The sequence below is a fragment of the Canis lupus genome, chromosome 15 (assembly GCF_003254725.2).
Source record: "Canis lupus dingo isolate Sandy chromosome 15, ASM325472v2, whole genome shotgun sequence".
NCBI lineage: Eukaryota > Metazoa > Chordata > Mammalia > Carnivora > Canidae > Canis > Canis lupus.
In genome coordinates, this window is record NC_064257.1 from 61248994 (window position 1) to 61268425 (window position 19432).

Genomic DNA, 19432 nt, shown 5'->3' on the forward strand with positions numbered 1-19432 from the left:
TCGGGGGCGGCTCGGGGAGGCTCGGGGGCGGCTCGGGGCTGCTCGGGGCTCGGGGCTGCTCGGGGAGGCTCGGGGCGGCTCGGGGCTGCTCGGGGCTCGGGGCTGCTCGGGGCGGCTCGGGGCTCGGGGCTGCTCGGGGCGGCTCGGGGCTGCTCGGGGCTCGGGGCTGCTCGGGGAGGCTCGGGGCGGCTCGGGGCTCGGAGCTGCTCGGGGCTGCTCGGGGCTGCTCGGGGCTCGGGGCTGCTCGGGGCGGCTCGGGGCTCGGGGCTGCTCGGGGCGGCTCGGGGCTGCTCGGGGCTGCTCGGGGCTGCTCGGGGAGGCTCGGGGGCGGCTCGGGGAGGCTCGGGGGCGGCTCGGGGCTGCTCGGGGCTCGGGGCTGCTCGGGGAGGCTCGGGGCGGCTCGGGGCTCGGGGCTGCTCGGAGAGGCTCGGGGGCGGCTCGGGGCTGTTCGGGACGTCTCGGGGCGGCTCGGGGCTGCTCCCCAGGAAGTCCAGGAACCGCCTGGCTCCGCCGCGGCCGAACGACGGGCGGCTCTGCCCACCTGCGCTTAGGGGCGCGGTGCTCCCGTAGCCCGCTGGGCGGCGCTGGGCCCCCGTGGGTAACGCGCTCCTCCTCGTGGTCGGGACGGCGCGGGGGCCCGGGATGGAGCCCCGCTCGGGGCCTGCGGCTCACTCTCTTTCTGGCGCATGAATAAATAAATATAAGCAAATAAAATCTTATATAAAAAAAGAAGGAAAGCGGAGAAAGGAGATACACATTTATCAGCTGTCCACTACAGAGAGGTATCAGTGGCTGTTTTATAAATGTTGTCTCATTAAAGCCTGGGTTGAAAGTACCCGCACTTCACGGGAAAGGAAACCGAGGCCCAGGTAAGCCAGGGGACTTGGCCAAAGTCACGCAGCCACACCGGAGTTACAGGGTGTGCAGCCCCCTGGGGGCTTACCCCAAAGACACGGGCAGGGCAACGCCGGGACCCCTGCACCCCGACGCTCACCGCCCCGACGTCCAGGGCAGCCACCCTGGGGGGGAGCCTCGGGGCCCACGGACAGGTGATGGGCAGAGAAGCGGGGGGCTGTGGCGACAGTGGGACATCCCTCAGCCACTAGAAACGACAAATACCCACCATGTGCTTCCACGTGGAGGGACCTGGACGGGATGATGCTGAGTGCGGTAAGTCAGTCGGGGAAGGACAGACATCATATGGCCTCATCACTTGGCCTCATCATATAAATAATAGTGAAAAGGAATAAAGGGGAAAGGAGAAAAAATGAGTGGGAAATATCAGAGAGGGAGACAGACCCTGAGAGACTCCAACTCTGGGAAACGAGCAAGGGGTGGGGGAAGGGGAGATGGGGTGGGGGTGGGGGTGACTGGGTGACGGGCACTGAGGGGGCCCTTGATGGGATGAGCACTGGGGGTTATGGTGTATGTTGCAAATTGAACACCAATAAAAAAAAGTACATGCAGCATCAAAGTCATGGTTTTCAGGATAAACACGCTACCCAGACACCCACAACCGCACCAAAGGGAAGGCAGGTGTTTCCAACGAGAGACAAGGTTTTCAGTTTTCTGAAATTATTATTATTATTTATTTATTTATTTATGATAGTCACACACAGAGAGAGAGAGGCAGAGACATAGGCAGAGGGAGAAGCAGGCTCCATGCACCGGGAGCCCGACGTGGGATTCGATCCCGGGTCTCCAGGATCACGCCCTGGGCCAAAGGCAGGCGCTAAACCGCTGCGCCACCCAGGGATCCCAGTTTTCTGAAATTATTTTAAAATTACCATTTTAGGAAGTAATAATAAGGTTGCTGTGTTGTCTAGAAATCAATGTCGCACACTGATTCTTTTTTTTTTTTTTTTAGACCATTTTCTTCGCTACTGCCTTTATCTAAATCTTAGATGGTTGAGGATTTTTTTTTTTTTTTTTGGTTGAGGATTTTAAACTAAATGCAAAGCAATATGAAATGGGTTCACTGCGGGGCACTTGGGTGGCTCAGTTGGTTGGGCTTCCAACTCTTGCTTTCAGCTCAGGTCATGGTCTCAGGGTGGTGAGGTTGAGCCCTGCTGGGGCTCTGGGGTCAGCATGGAACCTGCTGGAGATTCTCTCTCTCTCTGCCTCCCCCCCACTCCACACTTGTGTGTGATTGCTCTCTCTCTCTCTCTCTCTCTCGAATAAATTTATAAATAAAATCTTTAAAGAGACCCATTTCATTGCAGATTTTTTTTTAATTTTTTAATTTATGATAGAGAGAGAGAGAGAGAGAGAGGCAGAGACACAGGCAGAGGGAGAAGCAGGCTCCATGCACCGGGAGCCCGACGTGGGACTCGATCCCGGGTCTCCAGGACCGTGCCCCGGGCCAAAGGCAGGCGCCAAACCTCTGCGCCACCCAGGGATCCCCTCATTGCAGATTTTGAGTTCCCATTCATCCTTGTAATTTTGCAGCAGCTATTATGTTCAAATGGACTCTGTAAATTTTAGGAATCCTCATTTTTTGCTTGAGAGAAAGATTAAAAAACTTTTACATACTAACACAGCCACATACTAAAGATAGAAGAATCATTTTATTTGATTCTCTGCTTTGGGTTGTCTTAGCCCATCAAGAGAAAGTTAAGGAGGGAATGGAAGTTGCTTCCTAGCAATAGAATCTATTGGAATATTTATCTCCGCCCCCCTCCACACAGACGCACATTTCCATGCTGCTCCTGGGTACGTCAAGGACTTGAAGGTATCTGATGACTGCTGCAGGAACCCTAGCGCTTGTGGTGGCTTTTTCAAGTACACACCCCCATTAGCTAAATAACAGTGATGAAGTCACTCAAAAGCAAAATTGCTTGGAATATAGGCATTGTAAATACTCTCTTTTGCTTCAGCTGTTTATAAACAACTTTCAAGATTTCCTGCCTTCTGTTTCTGAAAGGGGAAGAAGAGGGAAGTGATTTTCCAGTATTTGAAACTTGGTGTTTAGATTTAGATGTTGGTTTAATCTCATGTTTCTGTAGTGTCTTTGGTCTCGAAAAGAAGGCTTAGCTCATTACTGTTACTCCAACTCATCTCCAACTCCTCTAATAGGATTGGAGAAAATGGGATGATTTGTTTTCATGAAACAAACATTTCTGAGCTTTTGTGTTCGCAAGGCATGTTGCTAGATCCTACACAAGGAAGTGTATTAGTCTGCTGACAAAGTATAGACTGGGTGGTTTAAGCAATAGAAACACTGTCTCACAGTTCTGGAGAAATCCATGGTGTTGGCAGAGTTGGTATCTCTGAGGCCTTTCTTCTTGGTGTAGACGACTTAGATGGCTCTCTTCTCCCCGGTCCTCACACGATCTTCCTTCTGTGCACATATGTCTCTGTGTCCAAATTTCCTCATCCTATAAGGATCCCAGTTATACTGGATTAATTAGCTTTTTGTTTTGTTTTTTAAAGAACGTATCTTTAAATACAACTACATTCCGAGGTATTGAGAATTAGGACTTCAGCATATGTATTTTGGGGGGCACAGAATTCAGTCCATCACAGGAAGAGAGTGAGAAAGAAAAGTACTCACAGAATTTCCAATCTTGTGAGATGCAAAGAAATAAACAGGAGATGATGATTCAGTGTGATACATACTATAACGGTGGTTTGGAAGGGAGGCTTCTAGTGGAAAGTGATATCCAAACTAACACTCGAGGTATGAGTAAGGGCTGGCCAGGCAAAGGGTAGTCAGAGGATGGTGGTGGTAGAGGGGGAGGTTGTGAAGGAGAATGGGAGGATGTGGGGGGGGGAAGGAGAATATTCTAGGCCGAGGGAACAGCCCACAAGTGGCTCAGAACGAAGGGAAAGAATAAGCAGCTTGAAGAACTAAAAGTAGTCGTGTGGCTGGAGACAAATAAGAACAGCTCCAGTGTTACGTATTTGTTATATGTAGGCACGATGCCAAGGAGTCTGCACACTTTACCTCGGTTTATTCTCACGACAGCTTTGTGAAGGAGATGCCCCTTCTGTTCTGATGTTACAGATAAGAAAGTAAAGCACACAGAGGTCAGGTAAAGTGCTCAGGGTCACACATCCGAGGGATAGAACAGCCAATTAGTCTAACCTCGGAGAGAGCATGTTGGATTTCCGGCGTCGGGGTGAGTGAGGTTGTGTCCTGGGAAAAGCAGCAGCGGGAAAATGAGTGAAGGGAGAAGATTTGAGGGGAAGTTGAAGAGAACTAGAGAGAAAAAAAGGAGCTTTGAGCAGTAGGTGCCACATCAGTAAGGACCTTGTCACCTTACTAGGAGTTGAGATTTTATTCTACAGGTGTTGGGGACCCGTGGAGGGATTTAAAACAAGTGAATAAACTTCATAATAGAAAGATCATTCTGGATTCTCTGTGATAAACAGCTTTCGTATATGTGTGTCTGGGGGACTGGGATGCGCATGTGGCCTGCAGGAAGCCTGACCGTATATTCAGGGACGTCAGATAAGAGTCTGGCAGAAATGCACACAAGATCATTGGTGGTTGATCTACTTGGAGTTGGAGCGCTATTGGTTGGAGAGGAGTGGGAGCAGGTAAAAGGGAGGCAAAAGGATACTCAGGTGTCTGACTGGGGTCACTGACGGTGTTGGTCGTGAAGAGAGTGGTCACAAGAAGAGAGATGGTTTTGGAGAGAGTTGGGATGACTTTATCCCCATGAGATGTGGGATAAGCAAGCAGAAATGTTGAGTAGGTAATTGGATGCATATTTCTGAAGCCAAGGGAGAGAGATCTGGGCCAAAGATTTAGGTTCAGGAGGTGTCAGCATATAGGTGGTAATTAAAGGCCCTGAAAAGGATGAGATGACAAGAAAGAATGTTTAGAGCGAAAAAGAAGAGAGCGCAAGATAAGACCTTAGGGATGACAACACTTCAAAAATGGGCGTGTAATAAATGGAGCAGCAAGGAACTGTGCTGTCGAGGTAAAGTAAGCTGAGTCTAGGTGAGAGTGTTTCAAGGAGGTAAGCAATGTTCCCACGTTGCTCACTGCTGTTGAAAGTTAACTCAAAGAACCAAGCCACATCCATATTTAGCAACAAAAGGGTGTGAGCGATCCTGGCAAGAGCAATCCGACGCAGCTGTGTGAGTGAAGCCGCATCATCTACATCTACGGTATGAAATAATCACAGGACGGAGAACTGGAAACAGGTGACTGGGACAACTGGTTTAAGAAGCTGGGCTGTGAGGGGTAATAAGAGATAGGGTACTAGGTTAAAGACGAGTTCTGGGTTATTTTAAGAGGAAGATGTGGAGATCATCTACATACCGATGGAAAGAATCGGGGGGGGGGGGGGTGAGGATATAGGAAACAGAGGAACACATGATAGAGAAAGATCCTTGAGGCAAAGAGCGTGGGGAGAAGCAAGCTCTAACTTGGTGGTAGAAAGATGCCTGAGAGACTACGGTGGACTATTACACTGGTGGCCTCAGTGGGCCCTACGGTTCTTGCGTAATCCTTTCCCACACGGACTCTTAGCTTAGATATGTGACTTGTTTGGGCCAATTGTACATTAACAAGTGTGATGCAAACAGAGGCTCTGTAAATATTTGTATATTGGGGCTTGTGCTCTTGGAATGCTTCCATTTGAAACATTAAGCCACAACATAAAGAGGCCCAACTATCTTGCTCGGAGGAAAGCAAAAAGAGAGCCATCTGATCAGCCCCCAAGCTGTTCCAGCCATTCCATCTGAGGTGTCAGGCATGTGAGTGGAGCTATTTTGGATTTTCAGCCCCATTCAAGCCTCCAGATGGCTGCATCCAACACTGCATGGAGAAGAACCACCCAGTTAAGTCCAGCCCAAGTTGCAGAATTGTGAGCAAATAATTGTTTTATTTTAAGCCACCGAATTTTGGGTTGATGCAACAGATAACTGAAATGGAGATCTATATGGGGAATTATGCTTCTAATCTGGCATAGCGAACTAACAGATCGAACTTCCTGCAGACAACAATTATAAACTACAGAAAAAATAGAAAAACAACTACCTGTAACGAGTGGACAGGAGCAGGAGGTTTTAGCGTGAGTTGAAACTTGAAGGAAGAGACTATGACAGCATGAGTTTCCTATTTATTTGCAGCTTTTCCCTGAGTTCAGGCCACAGTCATTTGAGGGCACATGGCAGCTGAAACACCAGTGGAAAGCTAGCGTATTTCTGATACGAAGAATAAGTTTGGGGCAAATAGGGGGCACAGAGAACATGAGGAAGAATCTCAGAAAGGCAAGAGCTAGAGGAGGGAGCCCAAAATTTTGTGCACAAATTTTACCCAAGATATCCAGGCTGACTCCCAAACTATGCCTGGTGTCAGACTGCAAGCGGGGCAGCTAACCATGAAAGAACAGAGGTGAGACTTGAGCTGCCAGCTGCCACAGGGGAGACAAAATCTGCAGTTTGAGTCAACCAAATTCATTACCTGCTAAAACAAAACTGGCAACACTGTTAAGAGAAATATAATAAAATCCAGAGTCTCTATAACATCTGTAATCTCCAGGACACAATCTAAAATTACTTGACCAGAAAAATGTCAGCCACTCTCAAGGGAAAGGCAAACAGCAGAGGTCATCTATGAGATGACTCAGGTGTTGGAATAAAAAGGACTTTAAAGCAGCCGTTACCTAGATCTGGGTGGGAGTTGCAAGGTTGAAGAAGGAAATTGGGGAGAAAGAGGGACAAATGGCCTGGACAGGCAAGCTCTTCCCTTCCTCTGCTAGGCTCACAGAAAACATCTGATTGTTCTTTCACTCTGGGTAGGGTAAGTATCTTGGCAAGGGCAGGTGTACTTTCTTGAAAAGGCCTCTATTAATAGAAAAGTTCCTGCTTCAAGGAAAAGGAAAATGGATGAAATTTGAATGGCAATCGTGCTTTGGGAGGAGAAATCTAGAGCAGCAGCATGATAGGGATCCGAAGAACCAAACTGCAGCCTAGTTTAAAACCATCAATTGATTGTATAATCTTAGGCATATCATTTCGCCTTTTCTGAGCCTCAGATTTTGTCACCTGCAAAATGGGGATATTAATAACACTTGCTCCAAAAGATTGTTGTACAGATCAATTAGATAAATACAGCGTATGTTTAAGTGTATTTTGTAAAGTATTGTGTTTATTTATGTTAGTTAAACGCAGCACCCCAAAATCAGTGCAAGATATAATAAGGGTTTTTATTCGGAAGAACATTTGGGAATAACGAACAATAACATAAAAATAAAATAACAAAAATAAAACATGAAATAAATAAAAATAAAAATAAAATGACAAGGGGTGTCTGGGTGGCTCAGCCAGTTATGCATCCGACTCTTGGTGTCGGCCCAGGTCATGACCTCGGGGGGCATGAGATGGAGCCCTGCATCAGGCTCTGCATTCAGCATAGAGTAGTCTTCCTGAGAATCTTTCCCCCTCTGCTCCTCCCCTTGTTCGTGCTCTCTCTTTTTCTCTCTCTCAAATGAACAAATAAAATCTTTAAAATAAATAAAATAAAATGACTGTTTTTGGCAATGTTTTCTGTTGGAGCATTTTAGAGACTGTTCTTTTCTTTCCAGCTATAAATCCAATTATAGAAATAAAATTTAGGTATGGAGAAACACAGTTAACTTTAAGTGTATTTTATAAAGGAAATTCAGGTCTTAAAGTCTAAGACATCTCCTGTACACTGTATTTTTTCACACATTCTGATATGGTGCTGTGGTTTTAATGTTTTCGTGTATTTCCTGATAAAATTTCAGCTTGTGAAAACATTACCTACCTGTCCCTCTTCATCCATATTTAAAAATCATTCAAAAGGAAGCAAAAGGAAGTGAATTTATCTTAAGTACAATTTTACCAACTACCCGCTTAATCTAAGAACATTCAATCCAAGAGATTTCTTTTGCAAAGTGGTAAAATGTCAATACTCACTGACATTTCTATATGTATGTCTGCTGCTTAAACACTGAGATTATTATAGGAGTGACTATAAAGTATTATAAACACCCACTTACTTCTGTGGTACGACCCAGGCAGCACTTACACGCCCTTTTTATTCACCCCAGATTGGAGTAGTATGAATGTCTGAAATTTTGCCACCAGAAAATGGCATAACACTTTGTCCCTTATTGAAATGAAACTCTTTCTAAAAGGAGAATGTGTAAAATTTCCATCTTAATTTGTAGCTTGATATGAGTGAGATCTTTGCCTGAGAACATGGTGGGAGGAGGAAGAAAAAAAACAAAGGTACTTCTCTTCTGCAGCACAGACTCGTGTATTTAAAAGCCTATTAAATACTGTCAGTTGAATGTCTAAAGGGCACCTCACACTTAAAATATCCAAAAAAGGAATTCTTAATTTTCTATCCTTCTCCATGGATTTCTCCATGTTATTGAATAGAAAGACTCTTTTCAATCAGTTTTTAAGGCCAATAAACTTGGAGATAGATAGCCCATGATTAAGCCATGAGCAAATCCTATGGCTTTATATTTAAAATATATTTAAAAAATCTATTTCCCATTATCTTCTCTACCCCTCCCTTATCTAGACCATAATTACTTCTCACCTGGACTATTTCAGTGGCTTTCTAATTACTTTCTCTGTTTCGATCCTTGTTCTCATCCCAATCTCTTTTCTACATATCCAGCCAGAGCGATCTCTGAAAAACAAAAATAAAATCATGACACTCCTCTGCTCAGAATGCTCACATGGCTTGCCATCTCACTCTGAATAAAGCCAGAAGTCCTTACTACTGCTTTTAGGTACTTCAGTCGAGGAGGTTCTAGATTTATACCCACAAATTTCATACAGAATCATGACAGTCCTAGGGGATTTGGGCAAGGCATTTGAGGTCACATACCCTAGAATTGACATATGAGGCAAAACCCAGAACCTCCAAATTTTAACATTAGAAGGAGAATTTCTAGGGAAAGGGTACATAGAACTAACCAAACCCGCTTGCCTTCTTTAATTTGACTTTAATTTCGGAATCTCCCTGCAACTTATTTTACTCCTCTCACCACCAGGCTGGTACCTTCATTTCCCATTTTTTTAAAAAAATGTATTTTAATTCCAGTCTAGTTAATATACAGTGTTCTATTAGTTTTGGGTGTACAGTATAGTGCTGCAGCACTTCCGTACAACACCCACTGCTCATCCCAGGGCACTCCTCAATCCCCGTCACCTATTTCACCCATCTCCCCACCCCTGCCCCCCACTTTCTGGTAACCATCAGTTTGTTCATCTATAGTTTCTTGGTTGGACTCTCTCCTTTTTTCTCCCTCTGCTTGTTTTGTTTTTAAAATTCCACATATGAGTGAAATCATATAATATTTGTCTTTCTCTGAGTTATTTTGCTTAGCACTCCACTCTAGCTCCATTGATGTCATTGCAAATGGCAAGATTTCATTCTTTTCATGGCTGAATAACATTATATATTATATATATGCATACACACGTCTTCTTTATCCATTTGTCTATCAATGGACACTTGGGCTGTTTCCATAATTTGGCTATTGTAAGTAATGCTGCTGTAAACATCAGGGTGCATGTATCCCTTTAAATTAGTGGTTTTGTATTTTTTGGATAAATACCCAGTAATGCAATTGCTGGGTCATAGGGTAGCTCTATTTTTAACTTTTTGGGGAACCTCCACACTGTTTTCCACAGTGGTTGCAGCAGTTTGCATCCTCACCAACAGTGCAACAGGGTTCCTTTTTCTCCACATCCTTGCCAACACCTGTCGTTTCTTGTGTTGTTGATTTTAGCCATTTAGCCATTCTGATTTTCGCCATTCTGTGGTGATATCTCATTGCAGTTTTGATTTGCATGCATGTCCCTGGTGATCAGTGATTTTGAGTATCTTTTCATTTGTCTGTTGGCTAGCTGGATTTTTTTCCTTTGGAGAAATGTCTGTTCATGTCTTCTGCCCATTTTTTACTTTCATTATCTGGGGGGTTTTTTGGTGTTAAGTGTATAAGTTCTTTATATATTTTGGATACTAGCCCTTTATCTGATATGTCATTTGCAAATATTTTCTCCCACTTTGCAGGTTGCCTTTTAGTTTTGTTGGTGGTTTCCTTCACTGTGCAGAAGCTTTTTATTATGATGTAGCCCTAATAGTTTATTTTTGCTTTTGTTTCCCTTGCCTCAGGAGACCTGTCAAGAAAAATGTTGCCAGGGCCAATGTCAGAGACATTGTGCTCTCTTCTAGGATTTTTATGGTTTCAGATCTCACATTTAGATCTTTAATCCATTTGAGTTTATTTTTGCATATGGTACAAGAAAGTGGTCTAGTTTCATCCATTGCGTGTTGCTGTCTAGTTTTCCCAGCTCTGTTTATTTAATAGAGTTTTTCCCATTGAATATTCTTTCCTACTTTGTTGAAGATTAATTGACCATATAATTATGGGTTTATTTCTGGGTTTTCTGTTCTGTTGCATTGATCTTTGTGTCTATTTTTGTGCCAGTACCATGCTGCTCTGACTACTACAACTTTGTAATGTAACTTGAAGTCTGGAATTATGATGCCTCCAACTTTGCTCTTCTTTTTAAAAATAGCTTTGGCTATTCGGGGTCTTTTGTGGTTCCGTATAAATTGTGGGATAATTTGTTCCAGTTCTGTGAAAAATGTTCTTTGTATTTTGGTAGGGATCGCCTTAAATCTGTAGGTTGCCTCGGGTAGTATAGACATTTTAACAATATTTGTTCTTCTGATCCTTGAGCATGGATTGTGTTTCCATTTCTTTGTGTCATCTTCGATTTCTTTCATCAGTGTTTTATAGTTTTCAGAGTAGGTTTTTGACCTCTTTGATTAAGTTTATTCCTATGTATCTTATTATTTTGGGTACAACTGTAAATAGGATTGTTTTCTTAATTTCTCTGTTTGTTGCTTCATGATTTGTGTACAGAAATGCAACAGATTTCTGCACTTTAGGTTTGTATCCTGCAACTTTATTGAATTCATTTGATGGGTTCCAGCAGTCTTTCGGTGGAGTCTTTAGGATTTTTTTCTAAAGACTATCATGTCATCTGCAAATAGTGAAAGTTTTGCTTCTTCTCTACTAATCTGGATGCCTGTTTTTATTGTTGTCTAATTGCTGTGGTGAGGACTTCCAGTGCTATGTAGAATAAAAGTAGTGAGAGTAGACATCATCGTCTTGTTCCTGACTTTAGAGGGAAAACTCTCAGTTTTTCCTTGTTTCCTAATTTTGTAAGTGGAGATGATAATGCTGCCTATCTGATGAGTTGTGGTAAACTTTCAGTGAGTTAGTATATGTAAAATACTTAGAACAAATCCTGGTTCATAGTCAGTACTCAGTGAAGTTTAGCTGTTACTACTAGAACAATTCTATCTTAGTACCTAACCGTACATAACCACTGCGTTCATTGGTCTTCTCTCAAGCAGTTGCTAATTCCATTTACTTATCCATGGCTCATAGGCATTTGTTTACATGGACAAAGATAAAGTCTAGGTCACATTTATCCCAAAACGTTTTGATGAGAAAGTAATATTACCTAAACTCTCCGTGTACGTATTGGGTTAAAAGTCATTACTTAATCCTCTACCTGTAAGTTCACTCTAGTTTTGGATGGGAACATTGATACAATTTTAATTATTTTTCTTAAAGATTAGTAAATACTATTTCTAAAGGATTCATTTTCATGGTGTTTTCTGAAGAGTCTTTGTTTGGAATAGAAACAGACTTGGTGAAAACTTAGTACTTGGCTGCCTGTGAATCTCCGGCTTAGCCATCACACCTCACTGAGGACACGCCATCCTGTCATTCGGTGATATGGCGAGAATTTAGAAAGTTCATGTACCACTTGCAGAACAAAGAGAAATGTAAGCCCTGTGATCAGCAGTTAGCAAGCAAAGGAGAACAAGTGTGTTGTCAGAGAGATAAAAAGGCCATTTTGTCCTAAGGACCATTAATAATTTAGTTTTGTTCTAAGATTTGTCTTTGCGATTTCCATGGAAAGCTCAGGATTCTAGAAGGATGATAACAGGCTGGATCCACTCTGGGGCAATTATAAGGGAGATCAAGTATGGGTTCTTTCTTACCCCCCCTGAGGACTTCTGTTCTTTTTGACACTCCTCTGTCTTCTTTCTTTTCCCTAATCCAGTCTGACCCCCTACTGTTCTATCTAGACCCCAAACTCTAACACTACCGTCTGGCTGTCCAGGACCTCTCATGATATATCGTGCATTCTCTGACCACTGCCCACTTTCTCCCCACTATGCCTTCCCCCATCAACTGTCCACATTGAAAGGCACCTATACTTTCCCATCGTATTTTCTTTCCTCACATCCTTGTAAGCAATTGCTGCTCACCAGCTAAGCTAACTAAAAGAGTGAAAGGCCAATAGTGGTTTTTATACAACCTTGAAGTTTTTATTTGCTATTGGGAGTTTCCAGGCATGGCAATGCTTTAAGTAAAGGACCAATTTCTCCAGTAGTAGAGTTAAAGAGACATTCTGGGATGGCAGTTGGTGACAGATTTCCTTTATCTGTGTTATATCATCAATACATTTAATTTTATTACATCATGATCTAATTTAAATATGTATTACTCACTAGGGATGGATTTTTGTTGGTGTCTTTTGGTTTTGGTTTTATTAATTTTTATTTGATTTAATTTACATGCCATGAAATTCACCATTTAAAATATACAATTCTGTGATTTCTAAAAATATATTTACCAGGTTGTACAACCATCACCACTATCTGAGTTCAGACTGTTTTCATCATCGCAAAAGGGGAAATATTTTTGAATAGGAAAATCTTTCAATAGCATGCCTCAAAACATGCCTATTTTACTATGTAAGACTGTGCCTAGAAAAATAAGTGATTGGAACGCCCTTTAGAAGATTTAGAATTGAGTAAGAGGACTATTTAAGGCAATGACAAAATAATGTCTTCCTACAATTGGGTGGATAACACTTACTAATTGAATTGATCACATTTACAATTGAATTGATTACATTCCCGAGAACATGACAATGCATGGTTTGCAAGTATTTTGCTCTGCTAGAGACAAGAAAGCGGAAGGCATCGAGGCTGTAGGGGAGAAGATGGATCCTTTCCTTGTCAGTTTAAAATAACCAGCATTTGTTTACTTACAGGTAGGGTCACAGGAAAAGGGATTTGGGTGATTGTATTGTTTAGAATTCTCTTGTCACAGTAGTGGAAACCAACCCTAGCCAGAGGTAAAAGGGTAGATAAACAGAGACTGATTTTGAGAGAATTTATTATAAAGATACAGGCAGAGACTCGTGCCAGAGGACTGGAACTAGAACCTGCAGCAGCATAATGAACCAAGGAAGTATTTTGTACTATTTCTCATCTACTACCTTCTTTCTACTTGCTGACCAACTTTCTCTGTTTCCTAAGGCACAAGGCAAAAAACCTACCTACCGACATGTACAGGATTTTTATTGGCCTACAGCTCCAACCCCTGGTGAGGAAATTTTCCAGTTTCCAAGGGTTGAGGCTGGCCTCCTTTCTGACAGGTGTCCACAGCAGAATCAACCTGTTGGGGGTCATTTAGGTAAACTTCAGGGGTAAGAAGAGGAAGAATCAGTTCCCAGAATCAGAGAAATGTAGGGGATCAGATTTCACTGTAGTGATCTTGGTGGTCTCTTCCATCAGATTGAATAAGATTGTTTCTGTTTGAAATTCTTGCAGTTCCCGGAACACCTGGGTGGCTCAGCGGTTGAGTGTCTGCCTTCAGCCCAGGTCGTGGTCCCAGGGTCCTGGGATCAAGTCCCACGTCGGGCTCCCTGCATGGAGCCTGCTTCTCCCTCTGCCTGTGTCTCTGCCTCTCTCTGTCTCTGTGTCTCTCATGAATAAATAAATAAAATCTTAAAAAAAAATTCTTGCAGTTCACCACCCTTACCATCACCAGCCATGAGAAAAGAAATGCACCCACTACCTTGTTTGACAGTTAATTCCAGTCACACTTCCATTGTCCAGTGTCTTACGTCCAACTTGAAGAGAATGGTGGAGCTTAATTATACAGGACAGAAAAATATACCACAGGGGGTCTACCCAACCTCGCCCTTCAATGCACCGCCCCGAAGTCTGACGGGGAACTAGCACCGAGAAGATAACACAGGCTCTGTTACTGACATAGTCTCAGATATCCTCTAGAGTTTTCCATCCCCTCCTTTAAATAATGAAGAGCTATTGGGATTTGAAGCCAAATGTTTCTGTTTCCAGCTATAAGGCTGCAGAAAACAGAACAAAGCTCTTTGTAAACTGTGCAAAAAAACATTATTCCTGACGTTCTAGTAATGGTACTTAAAAATAGGCTCTGGTGGTTGTTATACTTTGCCTTAAAAAGGGTTTTAAGAAGGATTCTATGAAAAACAAATGGCCAATAAAAAATTATGAGTGCAACCTTTTGTTAATAAAACAATAAAGGAAAAATAAAGCAAAAATCATTGGTCAGTAAGTTGGCAATAAATCTAGGAAAGCAATCATCGTTCATTATTGATGCACATGTGTTGATATGGGCACTGTCAGGTTCCACGGATGGGTGAAAATCGACAAACTTTTAGAGGTAAATTTGGCTCTCTGGATCAAGTGTTTGGGGTTTTGTTTTTTTTTAAGTTTTTTTTTTTTAAAAAGGAATTTATCTCCAAACACACACACAAATATGTACAAGCATGTTCATTATGATATTGTTTCAATAACAAAGATCAAAAAGAAAGAAAAAAATTAAAATGTCAAGTAGGAGAGGATTCAGTGGTAAGTAAATTAAGACTTAGTAACACAACAGGGTACCGTGTAACTGTTCTAGATGATGCAAAGATGGGGCACCTGGGTGGCTCAGCGGTTGAGCACCTGCCTTTGGCTCAGGGCCTGATCCCGGGATTCTGGGATCGAGTCCCGCATCGGGATCCCCAGGAGGAGCCTGCGTCTCCCTCTGCCTGTGTCCCTGTGTCTGTCATGAATAAATAAATACAATCTTTAAAAAAATAAATAAATGATGCAAAGATATTCATATTGCTCCAGGACTTATATACAGAAAGTGGAAAACTCGCAAATGTTCAATAGTAAACAAGTTGATAAATGAAGTGTGGTATGCCCATAAGATGAAGTATGGAGAGAAGCTAGGAAATGATGTTAAGTGAAAAAAATAAGATTCAGTCTGTTACCCCAAATGCATATATATATATATATATATAGAGAGAGAGAGAGAGAGAGAGAGAGAGAAAACAAAACTAAGGAATTGCTCTACCATTTTAATAGTAGTTATCTCCCACGCATTGAATTATATAACTTTTTATTTTATTTATTTAATTTATTTATTTATTTATTTATTTTTTCAAGCGCACGAGGGTTTATTAGCAAGCTCGAGCTTGGGTCCAAGTATACCCAACACAGTGGAGCAGGGACTTGGACCGAATTATATAACTTTTTAAACTCACTTTTAATACTTTCTGGATTTCCTATGTAGATCCTTTTGTATATAGATCATATGTATTGGCTTAATAAATAAAAAAATAATAAATACATTAAAATGGAAGTGCTATTCCGCTGCCTCTAAGCGTAGGGCACTGCCCGTGATAGCACCACTGATGGTATCTTTTAGAAACTATCAAAGATGATCTCCCAGCCCTCCCTCCTGAGTGAAAGCTGAGCTCTGAGGTCTCTTCATTCCTGCTTCCCTTACTCGTTCCCCTGGGAACCACAGAGACTTGGTGTCTAGATGCAATCCAGCTTTGTACCGCCACACCTGGTTTCTACCCTGTGCTTCATGTTCGTATAATATTGGCAATGTATTAAGTACTTACAGAATGTCAGGCACTTGCTTTCACAGGCATTAACTCACATACCTTTTTTTAGAGATTTATTTATTCATTTGAGAGAGTGAGAGTGGGCGTGCAACCAAGGGGAGGAGCAGAGGCAGAGAAGCACAAGTAGACTCTCCCCGCTAAGCAGGGAGCTCGGGCGTGGGGCTTGGTCTCATGACCCTGAGGTCACCACCTGAGCCAAATCACGAGTTGGATGCCTTGCTAACTGAGCCCCCCAGGTGCCCTGTCTCATGTACTTTTTGCAATAACACTATGGGATGGCTATTTCTAAAGGGGAAATTAGAGCTCCAAAGGATCGAGTGATTTCCCTAAGGTCCTATAATGAGAGGGTGATAGGACCAGATTTCGAATCCACATCTGCTGTGACTTCAAAAACAGCGTGTCACTCTCGACGACCTGGCCTGTCCCTGCCACTTGACCTCGGCTCGCACGTCTTGCAGACCCTGCACCCTCACCTCCCTGCCCCCCACTTCAGCCTTACATTTAGCCACAACCTAACTGGAGTTGCCAATCTTGTGCTTGATCAGCAATTACCAATTCTCTTTTGAGGCCAAACTACCTGAAGTTTTTCTCTGCTCCTGCTTTTCATTTACCCCAGTTCATCATCCACGTCGCCTCCACCACACCTGAGCAGCCAGCTGAGCAGCTCCTTCTGGTTCTTTCTGTTAACCTTTTGGGGACCACCATGCTCATCTATCTTTCCTACCCCTTACTTTCCTTTGACTGTTTCTTCTTAAAGGATTTTTTTTTTTTGCACCTAACATGATGCTATGCATATATAATACATGTCCCTTCAATGCTTTTTTGATTAGGAAGCCTGGGTGGCTCAGTGGGTTCAGCTCTTGGTTTCAGCTCAGGTCCTGAGCTCAGGGTTGTGAAATCAAGCCCCACATCAGGCTCTGTGCTTAGTGCAGAGTCTACTTAACACTTTCTCCATATCTGTCTTCCCCTCTCCCCAGTGCTCTTTCTTTCTTGAATATAAATAAATAAATAAATAAATAAGTAAATAAAATCTTTTAAAAAAATTACTTCTTCAATTAAATTCAATCTTGTTTGCCTAACGATCATCATTCCATTATTTTGCTGTCTCTTGGAGTTGTTCTTTCCCTTTACTAACCACCATCTCTTTTTAGCAATACACTCTGTCTTCACATCTTCACTAAAATTTTCCTTTCTCACAGTTTCTGGGTGCCTCAGGTGGCTAGACGTCTGACTTTTGATTTCAGCTCAGGGCATGTTTTCAGCCCCTCATTGGGCTCTGAGTTCAGCAAGCAACCTGCTTGAGATTCTCTCTCTCCCTCGCCTTTTGCACCTTGCCCCACCCTCTCTCTCTAAAATAAATAAATAAATAAAGATTTTAAAAAATTACCCTTTTTAAAAAAAAAATATTTTACTTATTTATCCATGAGAGATACAGAGAGAGAAAGAGAGGCAGAGACACAGGCAAAGGGAGAGCAGGCTCCATGCAGGGAGCCAGACTTGGGACTTGATCCCAGGTCTCCAGGATCAGGCCCTGGGCTGAAGGTGGCACTAGACTGCTGAGCTATCTGGCCTGCCCAAAACTGCCCTTTCTTATCCTCTATGGTTTCCTGATTATCAAATAAAAAGGTTTGTTTATTTATTTACTTATTTATTTATTTATTTATTTATTTATTTATTTATTGGTATGTTCTTGTCCTTTTTGATCATTTTGCTACATTTAACAGCACTTCTATCTTTCTGCTCTACCTTGGCCTAAGATCGGAGATACTATTATTTTCACCTTTCTTCTCCTCTTTCTCCTTCACAAACATTTCCCCTGTTCTTTTGTGATGGGCTCTCTCTTAAAAATGGGCTTTGGCTTTGCTGCCTTTTATAATCACATTTAGAATACTGTAGTTCCAACACCCTGCCATTCTCCAACCATCTTTTTGTAGCCGTATGAGTGCTTTTAAGCCTAGAATTGCCTCCATTCAATAAGAAGTCAGCAAAAGCAAGGAGGATGCGTGCTGGACAACCGAAGCTTACCAGGCATAGTCCACGAGGCTGTATTTGCAAACTTGCAGATCTTATGGGGTAGATTAGTGATTCCTCTTTCCTCTTCCTACGTTGGCTGATGCTCTGCTTTGCTGAGACCTTTACTATCTCCTTGATTTCTCCCGCCTGGCTGGAGTTCCCCTTCCGGCTGCTTCTGGGTAGACCTCCCCAGTGTTTTTCATGCAAGGGCAATTCTCAATTCTCCTCATTGTCATGATCACCAACTAAAGAAATGGCTTTCAGATATAAAGTTCTAGCAGTCGCTTCTTACTTGTCTCCAGGTTTATACCACCGACTCCTCATAAGAAGTTCCACTTGATCATTGACACCTGAAGTCTTACGTATCAGCAGCTGGCTGGGTCACCTTTAGCCGCCCCCCAGCATTCCGGCGGTTACTGGCCCTGCTACCAGTCTGGCACACTTGATAGGAGCTGTTGGCAGGTAGCTTCTGATTCCTTCTTCACCCACGGTCCGACTGGTTCTTTCCAGGGTCTTGAGAACCTTCCAGTGCTTGCTACTTCTGATGTTCACCATCTTTTCCGTCCAGCCCCACTCCCCTTCATCCCAATACGCTCATTTTCCATTTCTGCTGATGCTGAATTCTTCAAATAGCCTCCCTTCAGCACAGTTTTCATCATGGCGTTTCCCTTTTCAGAGCTCTGCAGTGGCATTTGGTGGGCCCAATCCTCGCAGATACAAAACCCTGCAGCCAAATCGAGACTGCTCATTCACTTCCTCTTCTACGAGCTTCCCCAAGCTTATTTCATGTTCTTTCTTGTTTCGGTTCTGCTCCATCCTAAACCATCTACTTGCCTTCGCTCGTACTACCACACAAATATTGATTTTAGGAAAGATCAAGCCCATGCATGATCTCTGCCCGAGTGATCCTGGCGGGCAACCCCGGAGTCGGCCGTCACAGATCCGCGTCCCGGCTGTGCCATTCGCTAAGGTCATCTTGGTTGGAGCTACCCCCTTAAGCGCATAAGATAAGATCAACAGTACCAGTGTTAGATTTGTTGTGACAACCCCCCACCCCCACCCAAAGTAATGCATGTGAGAAAGTGTTTTTTAAACTGCTAGGCAATGTGCAAGAATAAGGAGAGCTGGGGGACATGGACACCGAAGTACCCAGAGAGCTGCTGGGGGCTCCCCTTTCATGTGATCTGACTTCCACTGGAGAAGCATATATCAACCAATTGTCTAATCTAAAAATTAAAAGCAAACTCTTGAATAAAAACATCTGACTTGCAGATGTCACTCTGCTTGGTCCCTGCCTTTTACTTGAGAATCTGTTCTTTGCTCAGCATCTTGGTTCATCATGACAAGTAAATCTTGGCTTCTTAAGCGTTGGCAAGCAAAACTCTCGTCTCTGAGGATATTTAAATCTTTCTTGGCTCATGATCATTTCCTCTTGGGTGTTGAAACGAAATGATGCCTTCCAGCCTTTCTGAAATAGAGCTGTAAGAGAGACTCGTGATGCTCTCATTTTGACAAAATGGTCTTCATAAATCACAGATGTAATGGGCTGTGGTCATACTTAAGAGCTCTTCAAGACCTCTCGAATCTCCGGCTTTAGGTTTAGAGTCTAACTATTTGGCTTGTTTTTCCACCTCTTTCTTTTCTTTCTTAG

General features: G+C 43.0%; 2 long non-coding RNA genes across 2 annotated transcripts; one reads left to right on the forward strand and one right to left on the reverse strand.

Annotated features, from left to right (window-relative positions):
- Positions 1 to 499: 499 nt before the first annotated feature.
- On the forward strand, positions 500 to 13801 carry LOC112654661 (uncharacterized). The gene is made up of 3 exons (XR_003133205.3): positions 500 to 1170; positions 13358 to 13424; positions 13652 to 13801. It is a non-coding gene; the product is annotated as an uncharacterized LOC112654661 (long non-coding RNA).
- LOC125752563 (uncharacterized) lies at positions 2177 to 18470 on the reverse strand. The gene is made up of 3 exons (XR_007402414.1): positions 17794 to 18470; positions 8531 to 8623; positions 2177 to 3377 (listed from the first exon to the last, which is right to left on the reverse strand). It is a non-coding gene; the product is annotated as an uncharacterized LOC125752563 (long non-coding RNA).
- Between the last annotated feature and the right edge of the window lie 962 nt (positions 18471 to 19432).